This window comes from Ostrinia nubilalis, chromosome 12 (genome assembly GCF_963855985.1).
Source record: "Ostrinia nubilalis chromosome 12, ilOstNubi1.1, whole genome shotgun sequence".
Taxonomy (NCBI): Eukaryota; Metazoa; Arthropoda; class Insecta; order Lepidoptera; family Crambidae; genus Ostrinia; species Ostrinia nubilalis.
Genome location: NC_087099.1, coordinates 12,033,235 through 12,058,942, shown reverse-complemented (window position 1 = coordinate 12,058,942; position 25,708 = coordinate 12,033,235). Strand labels below are relative to the sequence as shown.

Below are 25,708 nucleotides of genomic sequence, written 5' to 3'. Positions count from 1 at the left end.
CCAACAAATAATAAAAAATGATACTTTTTGAAAAAAATTTGCTTATAAATTCGTATTTTTTTGGTTATTTGATAAATTTCTCCGAAAAATGCTTTACTTTTTATAATTCTCTATCGTATTACCTTCGTAAACCCACAAATCGCATGTCTCTATCCCTATCACAACATTTGCTATGATCGTTTGAACAAAGGCCTGCCACAACATTATTCTCCGCTACAGGTAGAGACAATTTTAATTTTAACTAAAATGCTTATTTTACTTCGAAATCTTTTGTTTTTATTTGAAATCTAACTTGTCTTTATCAAAATTACAAATCTAGAGCCATTTTCAGTTTCGTTGTTAACGAAGCGTTGAATGGCACGCCCGGAGAGGCTTAGTTCAAACGATCATTGCAAACGTTGTGATAGGGATAGAGACATGCGATTTTTGGTTTTACGAAGGTAATACGATAGAGAATAATATAGAGTAATAAAAACTACCGGTTATAGGGGCATTTTTTAGAGAAATTTATCAAATAACCAAAAAAACACGAATTTTAAAGCAGATTTTTTTCAAAAAGTTTCATTTTTTATTATTTGTTGGCCTTTTTTGTGTATTTTATGTATTTTTTTAGTATCGCCTGTTATTAAGCATTATTACTGTTTTTATTTTATCAGGATATACCGCTTAGTTTAAAAGTTATTACGTTTTCTTTACAATAAGTAATTGGAAGAAAAAAAATTCTATAAAAAATTAAAAAAAAATCTCAAAAAAATTTTGACCTCTTTTTTGTCGATAAAAATAGGTCTAGTTTCATCTATTTTCATATGTACACTTTAACGTGACTCACACTGTATACGTGTGTAACTTAACACGTTAAGCAAGTGCAAATTGGTAATCTTTGTTTAATTGAAAGGTACCATCCGAAGATCGCCGCTAATTGCCGAGCTGGTCAAGATAAGCTGACGAGGTCGTAAAGGAGTCTGCACACGACTTTGAATATCAAAGAGCGCCATTAACATATCTTGATTGCCTGTGGAGCATTTGCCTAGTGATGAATTTATAAATATGGAGATGATAAAACCAGCTCGTTACCAGGATAATGTAAGAGATGAGAATATTTTTAACACTAGACTAAAATTAACAGGTTTGATTTAAGCATGCGCTATTTATCAACTTGTGCACTTGATAGTTATATCTGTTCTTGATTTAAATTCTCAGGTAGATATGGTGTAAAACTTCTAGTATTTGTTCCTAGATTAGTTAGGATATATTAATATCTATTCGTATTATGCTATACAGGGTGGCAAGGGAGTTGACGTTCAAAGCTAAAATTTAGATTCCTTACATCAAGGTGTATCTTAATCACCTCCATGTATGTTCTACGATTTTGCCTAGTTTAGGAAATAAAGTTAATTTTGTGATTTATCCTAAATTATCACCTATGCAAGCTATGGTTGATTTTTTTTTCTCACTCTGGCGAGCACTGATGTAAGGAATCTAAATTTTAACTTTGAACGTCAACTCCCTGGCCACCCTGTATAGTACTGGTCGTCGTCGTCATCGTCGTTTCAGCCGAAAGACGTCCACTGCTGGACAAAGACCTCCCCCAAGGATTTCCACAAAGACCGGTCCTGCGCCGCTTGCATCCAGTACTGGTATTAAATGAAAATGAAAATGTTTTATTAAGTGACAAAAAACGCATCAAGATAATTATTATTCGGAAAAAAAAGAAATGATTGAAGGAAGGAAGAAATTACCTGTATTTACCGCAGTTAAGAACCGTTAACTTTTACAAAAATTCAATCCAAAAGTACCGAAAAATACTCGCTCTTAGTAAAAATAAATTCTTACACAAAATAACTATGGGTAAGATCAGCTCGATACAGTTCCCACGTCCATACTAATTGTACTGGAGCATTGCGAACAAACAAGATATAGATTTCAATCTCTTGATTGCCGCTGCTCCGTCTCCCGCACGCTGCGAGCCGCGATGTGATTCGGTAATTACCGCAAATAGCCGCGGCAAATGGCCGCTCCTGTCTCTTGTGAAGTCTTGTGATTGTGCAATGCTAAATGATTATTGTTGGGAGAGAGGAAGGCATAGTGATTAGCCTGCGGGGATTCAGCTGCACGAATTATGAGGAAAGCTAAAATGTACAATAATTCGAAATACACTGGACCGCAAAGAAAAAGGGTCGGTTAGAAAATCTTCTAATCTTCAAAAGTACCTGACTTATCTTTAGGAAACAAAATATACTGGAAAAGCTATGCATTTTTATTTATAAATAGATATAGATTTCAATCTCTTGATTGCCGCTGCTCCGTCTCCCGCACGCTGCGAGCCGCGATGTGATTCGGTAATTACCGCAAATAGCCGCGGCAAATGGCCGCTCCTGTCTCTTGTGAAATCTTGTGATTGTGCAATGCTAAATGATTATTGTTGGGAGAGAGGCTAGTATAGTGATGAGCCTGCGGGTATTCAACTGCACAAATTAAGCGAAAATGGACCTACAACAATTAGAAATAAAAAGCAACTTCTGTACTTGATTCGTAGGCTCACATGACGATTGCCCGAGTTGCAAGACACTGCGCTTACCTAAATGAAAACTAAGTGTGCAAATAACTACTTGCACCAAGCAAAAAGTACTCATCATTTTTGCTTATACCAATTTGTTTGATTGTCTCCCGCACGCTGTGAGCCGCGATGTGATTTGGTAATTACCGCAAATAGCCACTGCAGTTTCTTGCGGCTATTACGCAAGGGTAGGTACATGATATTAACTGTAGGAAGAAGAAAGTGTAATGATTAGCTGATTTAAATGAAATGAAAAGTTGAAAGGGAAATATGCTTACGAGTATTAGGCCAGGTCACTAGCAATTATCCTTGGAAGCTCTACTCATTACGTAGTCGAAATAAGCAGGAATATTCAGCTTTCTCCGGATTTTTTAGCCACCCTCTTTTGTTTCTCGCACGACGAAGGTGGACAGGTGACCTATATTCCAGCACATTAGCCGATTGGTTCGTGCTTTGTTTCGGCCGAGCTGATCGCGTGGTCGCGTGACGGGTAATGTGATGGTGCATGTGGGCCTTCTTGCAATACTTATTCGTTTTCTTTTGTTTTTTATTGTTTTTCTTCGCATCATTAATCAATGCTGCATGCAAAGTGGTGTGTAACCGCCGAATGCGGGCTTATCGTGAAGGCTGAAGGTTGTAATTTGAAAATACGTTATAAAAATATAGAAACGAATGTTTTCTGTATTCTCCTTTTGAAGTTTGCATTATATCATTTGTGAAAAATTAACGCCCGTTTTCACAAACATTACTCTGAGGTCTCCCAGTACGCGTGAATGCACAGGTTGACACACGAACCAATCACAGAGCTCTATTCAACGCTGTACGTTCGATTTGCTGCTTTACTTAAGCAAGTATCGTTTGTGAATACGGGCGTTAAAGGTTAGGCCAATCTAGATCCCGTATTACTCGTATAAAGAAGCCCTTTAGATGACCACGAGCAATACCAATGTTGTTGAAAGTAAGTATACAGTGTGAGTCACGTTAAAGTGTACATATGAAAATAGATGAAACTAGACCAATTTTTATCGACAAAAAAGAGGTCAAAAAATTTTTGAGATTTTTTTTTATTTTTTTATAGAATTTTTTTTCTTCCAATTACTTATTGTAAAGAAAACGTAATGACTTTTAAACTAAGCGGTATATCCTGATAAAATAAAAACAATAATAATGCTAAATAACAGGCAATACTAAAAAATTACATAAAATACACAAAAAATGCCAACAAATAATAAAAAATGATACTTTTTGAAAAAAATCTGCTTTTAAATTTGTGTTTTTTTGGTTATTTGATAAATTTCTCCAAAAAATGCCCCTATAACCGGTGGTTTTTATTACTTTGTATTATTCTCTATCGTATTACCTTCGTAAAACCAAAAATCGCATGTCTCTATCCCTATCACAACGTTTGCAATGATCGTTTGAACTAAGCCTCTCCGGGCGCGCCATTCAACGTTTCGTTAACAATGTAACTGAAAATGGCTCTAGATTTGTAATTTTGATAAAGACAAGTTAGATTTCAAATAAAAACAAAAGATTTCGAAGTAAAATAAGCATTTTAGTTAAAATTAAAATTGTCTCTACCTGTAGCGGAGAATAATGTTGTGGCAGGCCTTTGTTCAAACGATCATTGCAAACGTTGTGATAGGGATAGAGACATGCGATTTTTGGTTTTACGAAGGTAATACCAAAAAAACACGAATTTAAAAGCAGATTTTTTTCATTAAGTATCATTTTTTATTATTTGTTGGCATTTTTTGTGTATTTTATGTAATTTTTTAGTATTGCCTGTTTTTTAGCATTATTATTGTTTTTATTTTATCAGGATATACCGCTTAGTTTAAAAGTTATTACGTTTTCTTTACAATAAGTAATGGGAAGAAAAAAAGTTCTATAAAAAAATAAAAAAAAATCTCAAAAATTTTTAGACCTCTTATTTGTCGATAAAAATTGGTCTAGTTTCATCTATTTTCATATGTACACTTTAACGTGACTCACACTGTATTTTAAATCAAGTTCATACACAGTATAAAACAACAGAAGGAAGACGAGCATGTTTCAAACGAATACCCAAAACGTTTTGTTCTAATAAAGTTACAGTCGAAAATTCCAGGAGCTCATGGAAGATTCGATTCTCGACTCAGCGTGGCACTTCTCGGAATGCATTCGATTCCAATAAAGTACCATTCGCTCACGCTTTGCTTTTCCGGAATAAGATTTCTGTCTGAACCGAGTTGTAACCACATTTAGCGTTTTGATGTGCGTCGTCAAATTTCAGAATAAAATTTGGTGCCTTTGAAGTTCTTTTTTACAAAAAATTTATTTTGGTTACACGGGAAACATTATTGGTGGAAAATAAACAGAAATGCCATGGCATTAATTCATTGCAAATAAAAAAATAATATCATACTCGAGAATAAACCACGTGAATTATTGATGATTCAAAAGACACATTTATGTAGACGTGTTTTCAAATATATCAAATCTTATCAGTGAAATAACGCACGCGGTTGAAAGTCTATTTCCCTTTGAATACTGCAATATCACGACTGACTGAACTTTGTTTACAGGTAGGAGGATTTATACGATTATATTCACAATATTTTGCAATATCTGCGGAGAGAAAACAGAAAAAATAATGATTTGGCAGCGTATTTCTTCAGTGTGTTTTGAAGGAATAATAACAATTTGCTGAAAAAATATTTGCGCACAGAAATAATATTAGAATTGATAACACGAATGGCACGTGTATCCGAAACGAAGATAAATTTATAATTTCTTAGAGTAGGTAAGTCACTGTCTATACCCATCTTGTTTTACGGAATATAGTATTATGTGCCAGTTAATGATGTAAAAATTACATAGGTCTCCCACCACACAACAGATGGCGATAAAAGCATATTGACTCGCGGTAGTAGGTATGTAATTAAGTATTCATCGTCTTCGTCATAATCATTTCCTCCACTGCTGAACATAGGCCTCCCTCAATGATTTCAATATTTATTTTTTAATTTCCAATTAAGTCTTACTTTAATGTAATTAACGTGTGTAGCTGGTAGGGCCCAAAAGATAAGGGCTACCTTTTTATCATCTTTGACGTTCATACTTGTGCCAAAATACTGGTCAAAATGGAATAAATATTTTTAGATTTTTATTGATTATTATTGATTTTGAGGCATATCAAAGAGAAAAAACTGGTCAAACTGAAATCAAATACACATCTGTTTCGCTTGCAAACCGATCACGTTTCGTTCATAAACGTTCGCAAATAACCGCGCACGCCGAAATGACGTTGATTAAATTAGGATTTCAATTTCAACAGGGTTTAGGCTAGTATGTTCCGATGCCGGCAGAAAATCAATAGAGCGAGCTAATATGGCGTGTTAATGTTCGACAGATTAAGCTTAGTAATTTACGAGCTACACTCGAGTGTTGTGCCGGCTGGCATATTTTAGTGCCAACGGATTATCGTTAGCACAATTTGGGTTAGCTTGCCAGGTTGTTTCGGAAATTGTTGACTTGATTTTAGGGCATTAATATTAGAAGTACGCTTGGGGTTGGATGAGGATAGATAATTTAACACTCATTTATAGCAGAAAGAAGCGAATCGTTCACGAAGGACTTTAACCGTGACGATTACGTACACAAAGGCTCTGAACTTGTAAGTTGCATCGTTAGTACAAAATAAATAATTGAAGCATTGGAAAACATGCTGAAAATCGAAAATGATTCAGATAAGAAAAGTACTTAGTTTTAAAATTTTCACTGTTACGCTTTATGAAGCTCTTACTGTACCTATGTAAACTAATTTTACACCAAACAAAAGAGGTCTATCGGTTTACAACAAAAAAATTATAAATAATACCTATTCTATTTGTTGTTTCAGGTAAGATAACTCGTTAACAAACAATAAGATTCCATTAATTTCGAAAAGGCTCATCACATAACTCGAATAATCCCCATATCTTTGTCTTGAGAGCAATTAAGAATGCGTTGTTGTGGGGTAGGTCATAGGCCAAAGACAACAGCCAGACCAGATCAATGAGTTCCTCAAAGCAAAGCGAAACCAATTGAGTAATACCTGAGGTCACCACTTTTGCATCTGTGTAGTAAGTGTGTTATATCTGTGTCTATGGGTGTTACTTTACTTTATCAGAACTTTTACTGAATGAAAATCCGAAAGTCACTGTAGAAATATATTCTTGATCTCACAATGGGCAATACAATTACAATATTTGTGGCTTGGTAGCGGGCTACTCTATGCGATGTAGGGTGTGCGCTTGAAATACAATATTGCAAACTCAACGAAATACAATGTGTCCCTACAAGTATCTTATTTGTTTTTGGAATTCAAATCCCACCCACCTCTAATTCCCACACTGCTGTAACTCCTGTTTACGATTTACACCTTGATCACCAATTAAAACCCAGCCAATGAAGGCCAAGTTTGTCCCTGGGGCAAGTTATCTGGCAGTGGAACCGAAACAAAGTCAATCAGAAAAACATAATATGAAGTACGGATCGAAGTTTGAAATAATCCATCATTTGGAGCTAAAACGAATGTAAATCTACCCAAAAATCTAGCATTGGTTGGGAATGTAAATCTACCCAAAAATCTAGCATTGGTACGTTATAAGTCCCGGTCAAGATTTTAAAAACTACGCGTGACGGTACAAAACTTTTTGAAACTCAAATTGTGACTATTGCCAGCGTTTGTCCACTAAAAAGTATACAAGTTTTACTCCAATTTTCTTAGCTTTTTTGGGCTATGGAAACAAGAGGATGGTGAATTACGCTATTATGTAGATGGGGTTTCGGAGTCATGTCAATGTCTCCGCCACTGAAGTCATGTTGGATTACTTTTAGGTATATTAAATGCCACAGTTTTCCTTTAAACATACCAGCGAATCCAGCGATTCTCAAATTTTCTTCGGGTCACTTAATCTTAAGTTTAGTTACGACTAGCTTTTGCCCGCGGCTTCACCCGCGTGAAATGTAGTCTGTCACAGATCGTCATAAATTATAGCCTAATTATGTTATTCTGGGTTATAAACAATAATACTGTAAAGTTTCATCAAAATCCGTTCAGTAAGTAGTTTTTGCGTGAAAGAGTAACAGACATCCACACATCCAAACTTTCGCATTTATGATATTAAGTAAGATGTATGAGTAGGTACATATTATTCATGTTTTTCTAAAATTATAAAAAGTAAAACTCAAGTACCTAAGACTTATGCCCGTTATCACTGTTACTAATCCTTAATTTTGTAACCCCTATGAAAACAAAATTCCTGTTGTGTTACTATAAGGGTCACTTAAAAATTAGGGATTGATGGTGAAAACGGGCATTAGATACATATTTATTTGAACTCTACCCTTTCTATCCTCATTCGCTCTAATAAATTTATACTTACTGTAAAACAATACGTAGGGATAGTTAAACACACGATTGTCTGAGGTACACCACAGACAGTGTTTGTATGGTCCAATCAAATTTTAGATGATAGATATTGATATTTGATATCCAACGTTTGTGGTTTGCGACCATCGACAACTGCCATAGCAATTAGTATTTAATCCCGCACACATGACGTATCAGGTCGCCATGGCACACAGTTTATTGGTTTTATTTCATCAATCTCTAGTTAGTAAAGCTAGATACACATTTTGAACATAAATCTTGTTGCTCTCGGTCAGAAGTGTTCACAATTGCGGCCTTACACAATCGAAGCCTTATTGAACATTTAGTTTACAAAACAATGGAAGATCGCAAAAAACCTTTAGTTTTTTATTTCAATTTGTAACCTATTCCAAATTTTGAGCAACAGTATCTTTAATTAATCTACTCTAATCTATATATATATAAAAGAAAGTCGTGTTAGTTACTCCACTTATAACTCAAGAACGGCTGAACCGATTTAGCTGAAAATTGTCAGGGAGGTAGTTTAGAGCCAGGAGAAGGACATAGGATACTTTTTATCCCGTTCGAAATAAAAAAAAAAGTCTGCTTATTTATTGCCATTAAGGCGGAACAAAGTTCGCCGGGTCAGCTAGTATTATAATAAAAAGGAAAGATTTGATTGTTTGCTTCGATTAACCTATCGAATTAAAAAATTCTTTCACAGTTCATAGGCGTACGAACTTCGCCGAGTTAACTAGTAAATTAATAAAACAGTTTTTGTATTGAATAACCATTGATTGATTTACATGAACATTTAAATCAGACGTGGTCATTCAAGTATTTGCGGTTTTGGTCGGTTGCCAGCGAATACTTTTTAATCCGCATTCTACGAATTCAGGCTCATTAAAGCCTGTCCAGATGACGCGTTTTTACTCGCGCGATAGTAATGTACTAGAGGTTCATACATTCTGTCCACATGCAGTCGCGCGTTTTGCCTTAGACCCGGTTTTCAATAACCAATCAGATTCCATTATTTGCACATCTCTACTCCGCTCCGCCTTGGTGGAAATGGATCGAGCGGAGAAGAGCGGATAAGTGTCAGGCGCACTTGTTTTTCTATAGAATCTGACAGCGGCGCCGGCGGCGCGGCGCGGCGTGGTGCGGGGAAGAGCCGAGAAGTGCGGAGTGGTGCGGTGTTTCATAGATAGCAATAGACTGACAGCTGACAGCTACGCATAGCTCACACATCCCCGCTCGTCTCCGCACCGCTCCGCTCTTCTCCACTTTTCTTCCGCTCCGCTTTGGTGGAAATAGCCTGCCAGTTTCGCCGCACATCTCCTCTTGAGTCCATACCGCTCCGTCTTAAAGGAAACCGTGCCATAGGCTAAGAACTCATGGCGCGATTTTCACCCGCGCCCGCGGCGGTTGCGGGCTCGCAGCTTCTGTAGAATGCAGATACTTATGTAAAAACTAATGCACAACTCACGACGCGGTTTTCGCCCGCAGCGGGCGCGGTTATAATCGGGTCCCGCTCGGCGGTTTTCGCCCGCGCGAAACCCGCCCGATCGGCGGGCGACCATTTTGTACCAGTGACTTAGCACGTGGTGATTTCTTAGAATAACCGCGCAAATAACCGCTCCCGTGAGTTTTGAAATAAAACCGCAATTCCACAACCGCCGCCGGCGCGGGTGAAAATCGCGCCATGAGTTCTTAGCCTAAGAGCTTCGATCGCGCGATTCGAAACGCGCGAGTAAAAACGCATCATCTGAACAGGCTCATTTAATTGTGCTTGGCTTTTGTACATCTGAAACTCTTTGTTTGCATGTTAATTATACTTATCACGGTGCATTTACGGGGTTTAATTGCATTTCAGTAGTATTTTGTTGAATTCCAAATGACTGTCAGGCTGCATCATTAGTGTCATTATACTGTACTACCTTTTGTAAAGTATTTATTATGGGAATATTATTAAGCTTTTATAAATAATGAAATAGTTTTTAAAAATGGTTTTATTTATTTTTAATTTGTTGTTACGATAGCTAATTTCGTTAAGCTCGTTTTATAAAATGTTTCAATGTTGTTACGTATCAAATGTGTGCCCAGCTTAAGATTATTGATACATTTCCCAGCTCACCACCTCGCAAGTTGATGCGAGCTCATAATTTGGTTAGTGTGCCATCGCGCAACTCCGTGTTACTGTCGCGCCGTGTCACGGTTGGTAACGGAATTATTTGATAAATGTTCGCCCTTGCCGCCTACGAGAATGCGTATATCTAACAGTAGTATTTTAAAGTCTCCACTAACTAAAATAATGTTTTTATAAATACTTGTCAAATGTGTGCAAAGCTTAAGGTTATTGATATTTCCCGGCTCACCACTTCGCAAGTTGATGCGAGCTCATAATTTGGTTAGTGAGCCATAGCGCGACACCGTGTTACTGTCGCGCCGTGTCCATGGTTGGTAACGGAATTGTCTGATAAATGTTCGTTCTACCGCCTACTCGTATACGTAACAGCTACTTTACAGTAATTTAACCTCTGTGGTCTAATCAATAGATACGTTTTGATCTGGATTTGAATTTGGCTGCGGATCTTTAAGACGCCTCCTGCACAATAGAGAAGGGATGAACTTTGTGCAATACCTGGAGGTCTATTCGTAAAAAAATAATAATTGGTAGGTAGGTACTGTTACAAGTAGCCTGACTTTTCCAAATGTACAAATATTGGTGATTTTTTTTAATCCACAACGAGGAAGCTCTTGGCCTGTATCACACCTGATTGTAAGTGATGATCAGGCCGAAGGTGGAAGCGAGCTTCACTCGGAATCCTCAACCACGGAGGAACTGGCTATCTTACCTCTAACAGCCGGAACACAACAATGCTGTTAACATTGTTGTTATGGCGACAGACTTAAGTAAGATGGTGGTAGCTAGCCAGGCGGACTTAGAACAAGCCCTACCACCAACCAAACCGAACAGAAGAATCTGTCCCCACTGGGAATCGAACCCAGGACCTCTGCGTCCGAAGCAGGTGGTCTTACCACTAGACCACAGAGGCAGTTAGTTAGATTTTTAATTAACATAATGTCACTATCAACTAAAATATCTTGGTTGAGAGGTTTCACGATTATTTGATGTCATAAAATAACGACTAGTCAGCAAAACTAGTTTTGCAACTTTACCCTTTGGTCATCTTTAACGCGGTATTTCTTAGAAAATATGCTTATTTTACGGGAACTCTCTCCCAATGGTTTTTAGTGTTGTTACGTCTGATACGATGGAAAACTCTTTCAAGTCTGAGGAAGTAAGTTTTGATTTATTGAAAGTAATATTGACCAAACATACAGGGTGCTCATCATCATCATTTCAGCCACAGGACGTCCACTGCTGAACACAGGCCTCCCCCAATGACTTCCACATCGCCCGGTTGGTAGCGGCCTGCATCCAGCGCCTTCCTGCTACCTTTATCAGGTCGTCGCTCTACCTTGTGGGTGAAACAGGGTGCTCAATACTTATCATCGACTCCTCGATTCTTGCTTTATCACGGTCAATCAAGGTCAAATTCCAATAAACCCTGTATAATATTGATTGTATTAAGCAAATTGCAATTAATGGCCCGAGAGGTGATCGATCAACGTCCGTCCGCACAGACGGGACACATGAATTATTTTAAGTGTATTGCCATTTGACATCCTTGTGTGTACAACAGCATTACGCTAGAATTAACATGCCATTATATTAATTATTACTAAATAACTAAGTAGGTATCACATGATGTAGACCTATAAAACATGTAGGTAGAAGATCTATAAGAATTAACGTACACCTATACAAATGGTACTTGCAAAATAAGGCATTTTAAGGCTTTTAATTTCAAATTTTTTCAAGTTCAAAAACCAAAACGGATCTTTGTGTCATTGAAATTATATATAGGCGATAATAAATAAAAGACTGAGTTAGTTTGCTGCAGTAATAACGGTTTGGGTGCATGAGAATGTGATCCTTATTAGACTCTTTTCTTTTATTATGGCTGTTGAAATTGCATTTCACCTGCATAGTCAAGCAGCTGCCTAAAGTCATTCCAGAGCTAGCCGAATTGCCAATTAGAGCTGGCAGACGATCCAATTTTTTAACCCTAATTAGCCCGTGGACACTCCGCTAATCGGCGGCCCTAAGGCGCGTCGCTCACTGGTACCTAAGTCGACGCGACGTGACGTGGCGGCGTCGAGGCAGCGTTGTTTGTTTGTTAATCCCCATTTGTTTCTAAACGGAACAATTCCCACCTCTCGTTCCTACTGCTGCAACTCCTGTGCAGCCAGGATCTACAGCTTGACCTCCAATAAAAACCCAACCAGTGATGGTCAAGCTTGTTTCGAGGGAAAGTTAAACTGTCATTGGACCCGCGACAAATTTAATCAGAAGAACATTGGAGGAGTTTGAATTAGTTAAGGTTCGTCTTCCCTCCAGTGCATAGTGGATGACAGTGATGTCGCCTCGCCTTACCAGTGAGCGGCGGGCTTAATGATTCGGCCTTTGTAATTACAGATTAGGGAAACCTTGTTTTTAGACGTACTTAATATACCTACGAAAGCTGATGCTTCGTTGTTTTTTGCTTGGTTCGTGATTTGTTCAGTTGTTTTTGTTCCGTCTGAAGCCTTTGAAAGTCTACGAAATATTGTGCTTAGCGAAAAACATTTCAAGGCGAAATAAACAGGCATATGATTATTTGTTTACCGATCAAAAAATCATGAATGCCTAAACTACAATGATATTAAAGTTCGGAGAAAAATGTTTTAGGTTTCCTGAAAGTAAGAAGATCCCACATAAAGCAAAAGTCGTAGGATGTGATGATATTAACTATGTATGTGTATGTATATCCTTAGGTACTGTAAACATACACAACACTGGAAACAAACTTAAATACTTAATTACATTAGAAATAATTTATTTCAAAAGTTTCTCCTCATTATTCGCAAGCTCAATTTCATAAGTGAATAAAAACATCTCGAACTGTTCAACAAATTCAGTTGAAGTTACTTCGTGTCACAACAAATTCCTCTTGAATTTCTCATGGAATTGCAGTAAGATATCAATAGTTGCACGGTTAGTTTGAACCGAGTCCCGCTCCGCATAGTCGGCGAAAGATCAATCGAAACTTTCAGTTTTCTTAGACTGTGTTCACATATGTGCGGGAATGAACGCGGAGCGTGGAGCGGAGCGGTTAAACGAAATTATGAGACAGTATTAGCACAGTATAATAATACTGTGGTATTAGAGTTTCATTATATCTGGTCCGTGTGGTTCTAAAACATTAGAATAAGACCACTCCCACTTCCCGTGGATGAAGATTCAACCTTTTCTACCCGTCTGACCAGCTTGGGATGTGTAGGTCCCTCAGATCATATTCCCTGTAGGTCCGTTATCTACCTGCCCTTATCTTAGAGAGAGAGAGAGAGAGAGAGAAAGAAAGTCGTGTTCATGAAGTGGGCTAATTGATCTGGCTATGAAGATGTTAGATAATGTTGTGTGGGGGCTAGTTGGGCCTGCCTAAATGTTGTGTCGTGCTTCGTGAGCGAGAAGAAAAATTCGATATTTGTCGATGAAAAAACAATTAAATTTTCTTGGTGGCCAGTGTCGCGCGGCTAAAGAGGTGACCGTGTGCAGTCGCAACAATTGTTTTTGATTAAATTCACGATCATAATACAAATTTAATTGAGTTACAGTTAACTTTTTTTATTATAACAAAAACTACACGTCCTGTTTTTTTTCATCTCCGCCAAAAGCTCTGTATATAAACGTAGCCTTATAATCCCGAACGAAGCTGATAAAACACTGGAGATAGTCTTATCGGAAAATTTTGCTGTCGCTTATTGGTATTTGCATTTAATCAAGGCAGACTTTTTGGAGTTTGGACTTATGAAAGTGCGGCGAAGCGTGAAAGTTTTGTGATTACCCTCCAGATAAAAATGCTGGAAAGCTTTACTGCTCCAACTTTGTCAAGGCTCTATTACCGGATGATGTAAAGGGGGAAATATGATCTTTAACTTGAAAAAATCATAGTTTTTACAATGTGTAGGTATACCTGCTATTATAAAATGTACAAGTTGTTTCTTTTTATATGTAAGATATTATTGTTTGAAAGTGCCTCGTTTTTTAGAGATTGCGCACTATAAAAAATATAAATTTTCACTGCTTACAAAGGCAAATGTATCAGTTATTCTGCTTTTATAAATCATAATTATCTGTCAGCAATGAGACATTTAGCGAAACTACTTGTCTTATTAAACTAACAAAGGACACTTATGTATGTTTAAGATAAGTCTGTATCTACTTTACATCTGATCCATCCCTATTTATGTAACATTTTCACAGCGTATATTCACGTGCTCTAAAATTTTAATGAAAGAAAATTCATAAATTAAAAGTGGCTAAGAACTTGCATGTGTGCGAGCTGTCTAATTACGTAGATGCCACTAATGAGCGGCTTGAAAATGTACACAAGTAGCTGCAGTCCGATTTTAGTTCAGTGCTTTCGTATAAAGGACTTTCAGAGACATGATTTCTTTCAGAGATGTATACTTTTTGTGTTCAGGTGATGCCTTTCTAGTACTTAGCGACTGAAAACATTTGACAATCGACTCTATGACTCACCAATCAACTTTTTTTGATGAATTAATGAACTTATATAGGTTGTTTCTATAAAGGTGCGAGTTGATAGGAGAGTCATACTTAGATACTTACAGATTACCTAACCACTATTATGTTTAGCATTGTTTTTTTTTTAAAGTAAATTAGTTGATATAATTGTGCTCATATCAATTGTGTGTTCATCAATGATACAGTCATAATTATCTGCTGCAATAAATTACTGTAACTCGTGTAATCTCAGCTCTTGTGTTATAAAAGCCAATCAATATTTCAACAAATTTAAAAGCTGCGGTATCTGTGATTAAACCGCGACAAAAATGGACTAGCCTGCCACCTAAATAAATCCCAACATACATTCTAGAGCGACTACAGTTTAGACTTTAGAGCAGTTAAGTGACAATGAAACAGACAGTAGTCTAGTTAATAATATTCAGTAAATAGAAACGTTCCCTTTACACACCCAACTAATTCTCTAATGGCCACCCCACAATGCAAATTTGTCACACGTTGTTGCGATGCGTTGCAAATTCAACTCTAAAAGCCCAAAGACACTCAGTAGGGGAGAATAAGGAGAGTTGTGACATTGTTGATTTTTTGAAACCTTTTAACTATGAACGAGCTCGCAATAACGCGTATTTGTTAGCTCGAGAATAGAATTAAATAAAAAACGCGCACTTTTACGAGCTCGCTAGTAGTTAATAAGTTCTAAAAAATCCACAATGTCACAACTCTTCTCTGTCACAACTCTCCTCGGTCTCCCCTAGTACTTGTACTTGTAGTATAACTTACATGTAATATGTCACTATTTCTACTGACAGTGTAATGGTTGAAAAGAAAGAATGACGGTTGTAGTGCGATAAGGGTTGTATGTGGGAAGATTTAGTACTTATGTCATTATCAAAGTAAAGAATGAATGATAGTAATACCTATTGGTCATAGGGATTGCAATTCCGCAGTTCATTCAATCCTGCGGGAATGCAGAATCCCGTTTTGCGGGATTGCAATCCCTAATTGTTTTATTACTGATAATGTCTGGTACATTTATGGGCTGTAACACTGTAGCATTTATGTTACAAAACAACGCTCAAAGCACAATTTCAGTCATAGACTTTGTCCTGTGATTGGTGTATTGAAATTTAACTAGTGAAAGGCCTCAATTTATGCCTGAAATTGAAACTAGTTTGAGCTTCGTAATTAGCACCTTAACCGGTTATTCAGTTTTTGAACAGAATAAGCGAAGCTGGATGCGTTTATGTATGTGGGTAAAGTCGGACCCATAAATTAAGAATGTCTTGCAACCCCAATGATATCGGCAAAAAAGGAATAGTCATTCCCTAAAAGCAACGCCCACACTGTTTGCAGAGCACAGAGTTAAAAGGCCAACGTGAAAGATGCTTTAAAGAGCTGCAGAAAACTCGTGAAATTGCACCGAAATATACTGTTTATTGTGACTTTTAAAATAAAGTGTTCTAGCCATAGGGTCTTATTTACGACATAGACAAAAATATTTTTTATCACTCGAGACATGGTTTGGTATTGACTCATTTACAATAATCTAATTCATATTTTATTTATACGCTTTTTTAGACCTACAAAATTAATTCAATATTTGTGTATGACAAAGTGATAAATCAACCAAACAATGAAATAAATACGTATTCAGTTGGTCAATATTTCAATTCACGAGTAAAACCATCAATCGTTTTTTTTTTCAAAAGAAGTTTTTTATTTTCACAATCCGTCTTTATTTTATGGTCAAAAATGTTATCTATATTCTGTAAACGAAAGCTTTGGTCAAAAACTACGATTGTCATTATCAACTTATTTTATTAATTTATATCGACTGACCTAGCCGTTATGATAAAGCGCATAAGCCATATTTCTGTTAATTTATTAAAACATACATTACCATGCGCCGCGCATTTTCCAAATCTCAATGTGAACAAAACACGAAAAACATAGCACGGTACTGGTAGATTCATTCCCGTGCCATGTATGGATAACGCAAAGGCTCGTACGTGTCCCGAATCAAAAAATGGCGCCCATAAAATTTAACGCCAGTGTCAATGGTACGTTAAACAGACTATAGTGCTGAAAAATAATGATGTTTTAATGTCGCTTTTATAGCCGTTATTTACTCTGAAATATGTAAAACAGGCGTTTGTTAATTTTGCATTTACTGTGCAGTCATTTTTGTTTTTAATCGCATTGCAACTTAATTTTGCGAGAATTTATTTGTATGTGGTATTGTCTGAAACGATCGATTCTGTAATACATTTTTCTTTGTTATTGCTTATTTTTGGTAAGTAAGTAGTTTGGTGAATAAAGGACCAATAACAGGAAATTGTGAGGAGAGTTTTCACTTTGTTTTTCTCACACTTCCTCATTATTACTTTCAGGATTTTTATTCGTGGGAAATGCTAACGGCTATTTAAAAATTATCCTTCTCCTTGGCAACATTTGTCTTATTTCAGATATGGGTTATCCATACAAATTTTCATCTCCTATTTCACCCTATTCAAGTATTTTTTATTATCTATCAAACCCCAAGCGGTCGCATAAGAACGCGTAACAATTGATTTATCTACCGTGTCTCGATTTCATCAACATTTCTTAGATAACAAGCTGTAGAACGGGCTCTAATAAGTGTTAATAGGCTACTCAACCTACAAACTTACGTAAGTTGGTAATATTAATGATAGATCGCCCGGTGCTTTGTCCTGCTGGAAGCTCTTCTGGAAGGACTGGTCTTTTGTTCTAAACGTCCTGCCAGAAGATTATCGCAAGTCCTGCCCGCAGTACGCAATTTGTACGTGTTTGCTTGCTGGTCCTTCCAGCAGTACGGTGACCTTCAAATTTGAACTCATCCTCACCAGAAGTAGTAAACACTTGGTTAGTGTTTATTAAATAAAAAGTCATGTCGTAGAATCATTTTGTTTAACCAGTATTTTACTTTTCTTAATATATTATAAACTTGTTTATCTTCTTTCAACTTAACTAATAGGAACTATAATAAGGAACTTTAAATTAATTACTTTGGTACGTCACTTTGTATTAGAAATTACACCTATCACTTACAAATACACTACAAATTAAAAACAAAAACAAGAAATAAATTATAAATGTTTGATTAGGCTGGAATACTTCACATTCATTATAATATTATCGCCAAAATGTTGCCGACTCCACGCCCGGCGCGTCAAAATGTGTCGCGCGAGCGCGAACGCGCTGCCCCCGTGTATACTCGTGCGCCATCGGGCTCCGACTAACGGTTAGTCGCGTTTTTCGATCTTGGGCACTATTGGGTGAAAGAGAGAGAAACACTCTATTTTTTCGTGTAAATTTGAAATTTGTACAATGTATACTTACGAAACTGTGATCTTTTAATTTTGCGTCCTACCGGAAGTACTTTAAGTCCTGCTGGCAGGACTCCGGGCGATCTATCATTAAATTGGGAGATTCTAATACACGCTCTTCCAAAACCAAGCAAGAATCAAAAAAACATTTAAAAGCTGAAACGTTTGTTAGTTGGAACGCGCTTATCTCAGGAACAGGACATGAAAAATTATTTTTGTGTTGGATAGACCAATTATCGAGGAAGTCTTTAGGTTATACAACATCACCCTATAGCTTATAGGGGCGGAGCAGTAAATAAAAATGTAACAAAAACATTATACAAACTATTTTCACTCGTACGAAGTGGCGGGCACAGTTAGTAAATTATGTCAACATTAGATTGGATGATATAAAAGAGCCAAATCTAGAGAAGAATTATGACTCAGGACGTCAGGATCAGCAGACGAGTTCCTTATGCCAAGAAAGTAATAACTTGAAGCAATAACTCATTTCCTAAATTGTTTGAGACGTTTTCTGTTCGCAACGTTTGAGAGTAACAAAATCTGCTTGAGTATGTAGTAATAAACAAAAGCAATGTTTTGAATTCAAATATTCGGTCAAAAATCAGGTCTTTAGAGTTTATTCAGGATGTCGCAAAAAGTAATGTCAAACTAAAGCCCAGAGGTAGAGCATCATTAGGGCTATCCGTATGTACCGTACCTTATAACAAAAGAAATTAATAAATATTACATATTTTAGTATTGTGCGATGTCAGAGGCGTAACTAATATTTATGTAACACTGAATGTAATATTGGTAATGGATGCAGTTAATAATGCTAGCACGTAATTATTAAATATCAGCTATATTTTTAACGTTATCTCATAGCCAATAAATCTGAGTTCACACGGTTATTTATTTTGACAGAATTTCGTAATAATCATAATGTTTATTATTCCGTAGCACGCTCGTATAGATATCTCATTTCAAGAATATTATCGAATTGAAAACGAAATGTAATGAATATTCCATCATTAATCGAGTTGTTGGTTTGAGCAATGAGGGAATTAATGACATGACACGGCTTACAGCGGAACAATTCATGGCAATTATTAAAATTAACAAGCAGACCGGTAGGACTGTGTGATTTACTGGCACAAAATCATTTTAATTTGCTTCTCTTTATCATTAAAAGCACATCAGGCTTCACATATTTGTTACAAAATCACAACTATTATAACTGCATAAGATGCTACCACAAGGTGGACCGACGACCTCATAAAGATAGCAGGACGGCGACCAGGCCAGATCAAGCGAGGCTACCAGTCGGCCATTGTGGAAATCATTGGGGAAGGCCTATGTTTATTAGCAGTGAACGTACTATGGCTGTAATGATGATGATTGAAGATGCTAAGAAAGTATTTCATATTTTGATGTGCCGGAGCATCTAACGAAGAGTGAAAAAGGTGAAAATAAAAACATCGGGGGATTGTGCAATTATTTATCAATCAATCAATTATGTACTGAAAAATAAATTTAGGCTGAGTTGCACCACCTAACTTTGGCGGTAACTGTAACGATAATCGATGTTTTTTGTATGGAGTTGGACATAAGTTTGTCAAAGTTAAAGTAAGATATTACCTATTATTATTAACTAACTAGCGGCCGCCCGCGACTTCGTACGCGTGGATCCCGTTTTATCCCCTTTAAATGTTTCCTGAATTTTCTTTGCTATAAACCTCACGGAGCCCGAGACCTTTCCAACGAATACAAAACCGTGGAAATCGGTTCGTGCGTTCTGGAGTTATAGCGTCAGGAAGGAAAATCCGACTTATTTTTATATAGTAGATATGGCAATGAAGTCGATAAAAATACAACCCAATTAGTAAAAATAAAGTATTAACTATGAACATTCACGAGTAAAAAAGGAGTAGGTAAATAAATAACTTTCGGCTTTAATTTCCCGGAAAAAAGGCTTTATATTGAAGTCGGGATAGTGATCTACATTCCTTGTTTCAGATTTTGACAAGCTGTCGCCTATCCTATTTGTTAAAGGTACTCAATCGTGCATTAAAAGATGAATGGATGTGTGTAGATTTTTGAAGAACATGAGACTGTTTTTTATAAAAATGTTTAGGACTTCATACATAATTATGTTAGCATTTATTATCTCCAACTATAAATATTTTTGACGATCACTGAAAAATCATAATGCGTTAGGGATGCAATACGAGTAAGTATGTAGGTAGAGTTAAACGAGTAACTGCGTGACTAGAAGTAAAAAATTATAATACAATATCAATTAGTTTCTTAACGATTGCAAATTGCACATAGCCTAAGACTGCATAGGTAATAACAATTTGCTTAATTATTTTTAGATATTTTAGCTTGAATTTAAAAGCTGGTTATCTAAACGTCTCATCTTGAACAAAAGCCTGCGCACTGTAGATATAGCCACTCGTTACACCCTTCACTTCCGATACAGTATACTGTTATGGGCTGTCTAAACCCGCCATTATAGACAAAGGAAGCCTGATACCAAGGGTCAGAGGTAGGTAAATAATCAGCGACCGTACCCGCCAGTAAATCGAGTCTTTCTCCCAAGTTCAAGACCTCAATAATAGCGTGTTCGTACGAAATGTGGCTCTGAATGTACCATTTTACCCAACCCGGCCCTCGGCCCTTACATAGAACAGAGAATAAAAACACCCCACATAAGAAAATGACTCGTTTGTTTATGAAAAATATTTTTTTTTTGTTTTAATCAAGTCATAAATCAAATTATTAGTATGACGTATTTCAAATTATGTTGTAGGTAAGCGTTTTGATTTTAAAGAGTTCTTCATTTATCAATTTAGTTCTTGTAGTTTGTCATTTTGTACTCGTAGTCTATGAAAATTCTCTCTAATTCCTGTTACACCATAATAACTAAGTAACTTCTAAACTTCTCGCGCAGTATAACTTTGCCAACTGATTTATTCTAAACAGCACATACGAGTAGTTACCTAAGAAGAGGAAGAACTCTAAAATAACGGGTTATAGGTTTGCTTTTTAAGACGTCTTCATTTTTTAGACTGGCTTTCCGTATTCTTCTACTTACAGTTTTTCGGCGGAGTAAGTCAGCCCAATTTTTTTCGTAACTCCCAAACAACACGTGTCGCGACCGAGACACCATGTATTTTTCAACTGGAATGAGTAGGTTTTTCTCCTTAGGCGTTCAGGGTATCTTCGGGTAAAGAGGCCATCCAATCCCCGGTTTACCGGAAGGGTGCGTTATTTTTAAATGAAACGCTCCAGCGATCACCTTACCGGAGGTGGGCTCGAAGCCGTGGTTGATGGATCATTAACATTTCTTGGCGTTTAAAGGGTTATTAACAAATTGTCTTTTGTTACTTGTTAGTCTGAATTTAAAAGTGCAACACTCACAATGACTCACACTTTTAAATAAAACAAAATAACAAGTTAAATTAGTTGATTGTAGTTCGATTGAAGCTTAGAACAAAGATTTTTAGTGGATGGTTTTGCTTAGAGATCCTTCTAGAGTTCAAAATGACACAAACGAAATATTTTTAGTTAATTTCTAAATTCATCATAAAACTTTAATACCTAACTTCGATACGCTTAGAAACGTTTTCTATATTTTGTAACTTGTGTAATGTTTCTTTCTAAAAATAGTGAAATCTTATCACCACTATTGCCCAAAGCTGAATGAAATTTACAAAGATAGTACGTACGTAGTAAACAAAGTTACCCGGGAATAAAAAAGAAATTCCAAAATCAAATAGCGCAGCGCAAATGCAATATGCATCCCGTTTTAAAATGAAAAAGGAGCGAGACACGAGCACAAGGGTGAATAACGGGGAATTTGAATTTTGTAACCTGGTTACCAAATTGCTTAACAAGCTGTTACATGCGTAGGTGGCACTTTGCGTTCGGCACGGAAAAAAAATCCGCAGAATTCCTGTGGAAGGGAAATTGTATGAGCTTTTTGCGTCGGCATTGTATGGTCACTCGGGTACGGCTTATCGATATTTCGAGTGTGAGGGATAATGAGGGAAAGTTTAGTTTTTGATGAAATATTACTAAAAATACTTACACTATTTTTTACTATTATAAAGTTCGGTAAAAGGAAAATGTAATTATAATATTATACTCCATATTAAAGTTATAATTTCAATACAAAAAACAATTTTAAGTTCTCATGAACATTGAACATGTTTGATATTGTATTCTGTTGTTGTTAATTTGGCTATAACATAATTTTTGCAAAAATAAGCTGAAGCGAGAATTCGCGATGAAAATTAACATCAGTTGTATGTAGGCCAACAAGTTGAAAGATCATCATCATACATTTGAAGTACTGAAAGAGTAGAGAGGTACTTTCCTCGAAATCCAAACAGAAAAAAAAAAGTAAAAGATATTTCATAGTAAGTTTATAAAAAATTAAAATCAGGAAAAAGGAGTACTTTTACATGAAAACGAGCCGGCTATATTTCCTGTTAAGTCAACTAGCGGTGAAGCATTTTTCTTTGTTAAAATCTCGGAAACTTTCAATATTAAAAGTTAAACGGTTCGAGTCAACACCAGACCTTCGCCCACTTAAATGCACAATACTAAAAAGCGGACAAGAGCTATAGAAGATTAACTAAGTTGATAACTATAATAGAGTACAGAAAAAGTAGCAGCCCCACTTTGTACACACTTTTAAACAAAGATCTTTTAAAGAAGTGTATTGATGGTTTCTTGAACATAAGTATTAGCACGGTAAACTATTTTTGTAGCGTAACGTGAACGTTACGCTACAAAAATAGTTTACCGTGTAAACAATCCAAATATCTGGATTGCTTACCTTTTAAACTTCTACCACTGGTGTAAAGCCCATTACCTATTTCAGCCCATTCACTGAGGTGAGGTTAGATTGCAATTAACATCAAATATAATCTGTCGGAATTCACAATTTTACGGTGACATACTTCTTTTCTGCTCAACCCAAAGGTAAACTGGTCGAGAATGCTTTAGTGCATGAAGGTCGCCTTATGTACAAATTTATTTTGGCATTAAAGTTTAAATAAAAATAAATAAATAATACTTACCTACATAATGAAAGCAGGATTCATGTCAAGAAGCGTATTAAGAGTCAATGGGGGCTTATTTATAACAAAGCCAACCCACCTTATCAAAGCTTTCATGTAACGTCATGGCGTAATCTTCTACACCTACTGTTTTAATTCTCGCTGTGCTAAATACACTCGCCTTTTCGTAAAACAACGGGGAAAACTTAAACTTGTTTAGCTGGACGTAATTGCGAGCCCTCGCCAAGATAAGCCGCTTCTTTTTAATTTTCCTGAAGAAATTACTTCAATTCCCCCGTTGAATAAATGAGGACTGTTGCACTACCTACGCTTAGTACTTTTTTTAATTTATTTTATTACCACCAAAGTACAGTGGGGGAAACTGCAGTGAGTGCGCTAAGTAACGTAATTGTTTTTGTAAAGGATTTATGCCCGTTTTCACCATCAATCCCTAATTTTTAGGTGACACCTATGTACCTAAACAATATTCCTGTTATGTGTAACCATAGGCGTCACTTTAAAATTAGGAATCGATGGTGAAAACGGGCATTAGTCAGTTCACAAGAGGCTCCTATCAAAGATATCAATGGTTTTTATACTGCAGTATCTTAGTGTTATACTTGCAGCACTTCTTTAGAGAATCTTGAGACCTCGATCTTAAAACCTTCCCTATATAGGACGCATAATGTTGAAGGCACTTACGCGTTCATAGTGACTTAATCTATAATCCTTAAGCAAATCTTTAATCCTTAATATCTTTATTTATTCTTACTAAAATCATACAAGAAACATAGACTATATTAAAAGGAACATTTTGCCGATTATGGCGGGTTGATACCTGAACTAGGAAAGATCCTGTATCTCAGGTCAAATCTTATTTATTTTTGAAGAACTTAAAACAACTTTTTTTGGAGCCAGTGAGCTTACTATCTCTGTTTACAGTGCAACTGGAGAGATCTTGCAAAGTTTCTCTCTTAGAGAAAGGTTTGATTAACTACTTGGATCTTGAGAGAAAAAGCTCCAGTGCAAACGGAGACTCGAAACAAAATAGAATGCTAGTTTGGTATTCTGCACTGAATCGCGGAATGAACAAGCTTTACTAAGTAGTTGGTAATTAACAAGAACAATTAATCACTTCAGTTTAAAAGGCAAAGGAAGAAAAAGTATTTATTGTATACTAGCTTTTTCCCGCGGTTTCACCCGCGTGAAATTTAGTTTGTCACATATCGTCACAAATTATAGCCTATGTGTTATTCTGGGTTATAAAAAATAATACTGTAAAGTTTCATCAAAATCCGTTCAGTAGTTTTTGCGTGAAAGAGTAACAAACATACACCCATCCAGACATCCAAAATTTCGCATAATATTAGTAGGATACAGGCTGATTATTTTTGGGTTTCAGTTGAACTGCTGATCAGTTAATGCAGAATTGATAATAAATTCAAAAATTCAATCAAATTCTTTATTTGCTAATTACGGGCCCTTTTTAGGGCACTTATACACGTTCCGAATATAGTTTGCTCTACTACCACTTCGAGAAAACATTATGGACTGGTGCTGAGAACAACTGGCGGAAGAAACCCAATTACTTAAGTCTAAATGCCAAAGATATTTTAACTTTTATCTTACTTATGAATGAGAATATAATTAAGGTACCTAAAATAGACCTTTTATAGTAATTAGGTCTAACAATAATTTTCAAGTTTTCAGACTTAGCAAACACTTAAGCACCTCAAAACTTAAATTAAAGAAAAGTTTAAATAGGTTCATGAGTTATTAAATTTTGTGTAGGTAATACGATATTCTACGAAAATCTGCGTAGGCAGTTTAGGAAGTAGCTAAAAGTATTCCTAATTACATATTCTTATAAGTAAGTATTCTTCGGTACTTACTTAAGTACATTAGGGAAGCATAATGTCTACTTTGTCTCACAGAAAGATAATGAAAATGTAATAAAGAGGTTTTATGAGCTTACATCGGTTATTCGATTAGGAATATTCTTTCCGACATTACTTACTTATAAAAGGAAATAAACTAAAGACATCAGACATTATAAAATGTTTCGTAATCTTCAAAACTAACACAAGTGTTGAAACTTGTTATACAGGTTGTCCCAGAATGGGTGAATCAAACTGCTACGGGAGGTTGACTTTTGAAGTACCCCTAAAAATTACACCTTAATTCAAATTTTGTGTTGTATGTAACTCCTACATATTTCACTTTTCTGCTCAAATATATCACTGAAGCCCTTTTTAAAGCAGGGATGATGAGAGGAGGCGAGATGAGTCTTCAAGTCAATATAATTTCGTTTACACGTCTCGTCTCCAAAACGCTTTGGTGTAAAACGGCCCTGAAGCTAACATGCGGAGAAGATAAAATAAAGTAATGCCCGTTTTCACCATCAATCCCTATTTTTTAAGTGACCTCTTTGACAACAAAATTCCTGAAGTGTTACCATAGGGGTCACTTACAATTTAGGGATTGATGATGAAAACGGGCATAAGTATCTTAATTAATTGTTTGCTTGCACACATCTCTTCTCATCTCCTCTACAGTCTTCATACTAGTGGAAACGCAGCCATGTTGTTATGCTGTATACCATTTGGGATTCAATTCAGTCCCCGCAGCGTCGCTCGGAATCGGTTGTGTTTGCGGTAACAAAGCATGCGAATTGTGATGCAGGATCATACACAGATTCCA

At 36.3% G+C, this 25,708-nt stretch overlaps 1 protein-coding gene and 1 non-coding gene across 2 annotated transcripts in view; both read right to left on the bottom strand.

The window, feature by feature from the left end:
* The window catches only part of LOC135076954 (vacuolar protein sorting-associated protein 16 homolog), a 319,963-nt gene that overhangs the window by 217,911 nt on the left and 76,344 nt on the right, over positions 1-25,708 (bottom strand). The window lies entirely within an intron of this gene.
* Positions 10,940-11,011, bottom strand: Trnap-cgg (transfer RNA proline (anticodon CGG)). The gene has a single exon. It is a non-coding gene; the product is annotated as a tRNA-Pro (tRNA).